The sequence below is a fragment of the Semicossyphus pulcher genome, unplaced genomic scaffold (assembly GCF_022749685.1).
Source record: "Semicossyphus pulcher isolate SPU_LCO1_2020_fin unplaced genomic scaffold, fSemPul1.0.p SCAF_13, whole genome shotgun sequence".
NCBI classification, from domain to species: Eukaryota; Metazoa; Chordata; class Actinopteri; order Labriformes; family Labridae; genus Semicossyphus; species Semicossyphus pulcher.
The window spans coordinates 22872944-22876856 of record NW_027211637.1 but is presented as its reverse complement, the minus strand read 5'-3'; positions in this window follow the sequence as shown (position 1 = coordinate 22876856).

Genomic DNA, 3913 nt, shown 5'->3' with positions numbered 1-3913 from the left:
TTGTGTTTACTTAAACCTCTCATTTTACAGTTTACAATCCTACAAATGTATCACTAATTTAGTATGAGCCAATACAGTACATCCAGGAGGTAAAAAACATGGTTTGTGGTGTCAAAAGTCACACATGCCAAAGATGTCTGGCATTACATTCTGTCAAAATGGCAGTTAACAAGGCAGCGCATCATCTGTGGCTCCTCTCCCATTGGTCAGAGAACCTGTTGCCAATGTGTCGACCTGTGATTAAGACTCCAGTAAATCTTCCCACCCAGGGAGCCTTGGAGAAGATCTTCCCCTCGGGTCAGTTCACTCCTGCAGGGATGAGCCTCACTTTCCTCTCTGTCTACCCTCGGGGCGCTTTCCCATACTCTAACATGGATCTCTAACTTCTGGCCTTCTCACAGGTCGCACTGGAGACAACAGATCAGTTTCAATGGCTCATTTAGATTATCTGTGCATGCATTTTAATCAATTTTAGTCATTAAGGTGGGTTTATTATTGTGATGTGGTGCAATGTCTGCTGAAGTATGATAAGATGACACCTATGCAGAGCTATCAGGCGCCTCAAAGTGACAGGCAACCTTACATACCTTCCTTCATTCTCCTCTCAGGCAAATTCCTATCCCTCTCCGTCTTTCTGTCTGTGTTTTTCAACTATCTTTCTCTCTTCTTTGCACTTTTTCTTTTCCATAGGATTTTAGATGAACGTTATTTCTATTTATTTTGTGTCATCTGTGTCTTTTTGTGCCCATTCCCCAGCCCGGGTTATTGTGACCTCTCAGTGGAAATCATATTTACCGCAAGGTTGTTTTTTTAACACTATAATGAGCTCAGTTATTGGGTATTTTAAAGACTGAGCTCTCATAGACACCTCTTTTCTCTTCTTACATAGTTTAGGTGACCTGTCCATGGTCACATCCTATGGTCAGTATAAAAACTATTATAGAATTGTGGACACATAAAATAATATTCAATAAAACTCTCTCTTTGGTGCAGGAAATCACTCCACAAATTGACCAATCATGTTGATGTATTTCAGGACCCAGCCAATCACACAGAGCAGTGAGGAGCAGGAGGTTGACTCTGTTCTCCCTGCTCTCTGCGAGCTACTGTATGAAGTGGGCCTGACTGCAGGTAGTTAGCCTCAGCCTAATCTAATGATGCATACTTCCCCCTGTTTATGGCAGCCGGAGAAGAGGGAACGCTAGCCTGTGCTTGTCTGCTGCTGAGAATGCCCATTAACGCTCTTTTCGCCCTCAGGTGATGACCACCTGAGCTATCAAAGACAAGCGTGTCTGTAGCAGCTCCCTCCTCCTCCTCCTCCCCCTCTCATCACACTCCATCCTTACCCCGCCTCTGCTCCGACCTCCACTCAGATTCAGGCTGCTGTACAGTCGCTTGCACTGTAGATTGCAGTTGTTTTTTTCCCTCCAAAAGCGGCCTTTTAATAGTAGTGAGATTTTGTACATCATCATTACAACCATCATCACCATCATTATCATTATTAGTCTCATTATTATTTATAACATGTTTTTACAGTGCAGATTGACCTTTGTTGCACATTGGTAAAAGCATCATAACAGCCCATTCATTCATTGAAACAGTTTTCATGTGGTGTTCAGCCATGCCGACAGCTTTCCTTTTATTTGCCAGGGTCCTTTTGTCTATGAGATATCCGCTGCCCTCCCAATACAATAGAGACAAATTGGATTTTCTTTGTGTTGCTTAAAACTAAAAGTGTTTTAAAACTTGACAGAAATCAGTCTTTTCAGTCCCTCTATACAACTGCGACATTAAGACCTAACTTTTTATGTATATGGCATGTCTCTGTGTGTCCTTCAAGACGAACTCCTCTGCTGTTGCTCTTCCTGAGGCCTCTCCAGAGTTTTTCCATTCAAATCCAGGGTCTATGGTTGGAGGGTGTTGTATGCTGTATAAACATTGTGGCAGACAATTTCTTATTTGTGATACTTGGCAAATAAAACAGAGTTCTTATTTTTATTTTTGGGAGCAGTTCATGCCTTTATTCAATAGGGTAAGGAAGATATATGGAATGGCTTCATACAAAGGTCAAATGTCAAGAGCTGGACTTGGACCAGTGATGTTGCAACTGGCAACTCCACCACATAACTTGTACTTAGCAGCAGTTTGGGTTTGGTATAATAGTTTAGTTTAACCCAGAACCAACATGTTGTTTTGACCCAAACTTAGGTCTTATTTGTTGTATTACTGTCTAGTGTTTTTAACACAATATCAAACAGAACAAGCTCAAATTTTACCTCAAAGCTGTCACAAATGTACATGATGTTAGCAGTACAAAAAACAAAGGCAAATGTATGCAAAGGAAATACAGGTTAAAATCAATTTTTAAAAAAAATACTGGCATGTTTTGACTGATGGATTTTGAGTGTTTACAGTTTTCTGTATCAGCTAAAAAAAAACATTTTCACTTCAGCCATGTGGGTCGAGGGCCTTGCTAGAGGGCATGTCGTCTTTTACCACTGAGTGAAAGTAGAGCTTTCCCCAGTCATTCCATGAATTTCCCAAACCAGATTGTATCTGATCACTGCAACCAAAGCCAAATGAATTAATGCAGAAATTCTGATTCATTAATATCATTCAAGATCTAAAGGTTGTCTTTACCTCACTTAAATATTTTTAAAAGTTATCAGTTTATATTTTGCACTGCAGGCCCAATGATCTGTAGTACAGTTCTCTTACAGTCCTTCTTCCTTTGTCCAGCTCATTTCCAAACTTCCTGTCTGTGTCCCTAAACCCATAATAGATGTGTGTATCTTCCCCCTGTCTGACATGCGTGATTCACTGTCCCTGACACTCAGCACCACCTAATCTTGAAGAGCAGATAAAGCTAATTAGGGGAAAGAGACATCAATCACAGCCCCGGGGCTCGTTATGCACTGTACATACCTCCAGTGGCATCTCAGTCACTGGGTGTGTTTTAAAAGCTTGAGTCAGTCATACACACGTAGCTATTATTATGAGTTATGTTCGGAGGAACGTCTTCCACTTGAAGGGTGAGAAAGGTTGACTAAATGCTGCCCTGAATTTTTTGGGACTAAGCATTGTTTTCAACAAGCGAGGAGTTAAATTAGTGTAGAAATCACAGATATCAGTGTCTTTTGTTGAAACGACCTTTGACCTTATCACTCATCTTAGAGGATAGAAAACTGGCATTCAGTTCGGTTTGGACGTGCAGAATGCATTAATACAGCTGTCAGAGAGACACACACACCCTTTCCGATGATTAGAGCAGGTCCAGGAGGTTCACTGAACTCTGAGCAGAGGAAGAAGATTACCTTCCAGCTTAAATTTAAGCTGATTAAAAGGAAAATCCCCTAAAGTTATTTTGTTTATAGATTTTTATACTTAAATACGCTTAAATTTCCCTGTGTTTGAATATTCTCTTGTATAAGAAGCTATTTTATGGTGTAGTACTGCATTGCTCCTGTAGGTGGCAATGTAACTCTGTCTATGCTGCATCCTGCAGCAGATGGGAGTTGAACAGTGTAGTTTACAAGGTGCTACAAATTAATTTAAGATTATAAAAATGTATTTCAGAAGTCCAACACTTCATCATCATTAGTTTTGTTAGTTGTCATAAAATGTGTGTGCGTCAAATAGGCGTGTGTGGATGGATGAAGCTCATGCTGAGCGCTTTGGAAAGGTGTGAACAGGTATGTAAATCGGCATGGATATTTACTGTGTGACATGCCCTGACAAGAATGGATTATATACTTATAAGTACTTCCCTTGGGAATAATTTTGGCTATTCACAGTATATAAGGAAGAATTGATTGTGGAATGAAAAAGAAGCTATAAAAAACACAGTAGAAAAATCAACACCCACCAAACCTCATTGAAGTTTTATAATATTTTACTAAAATATTTTGCAGCT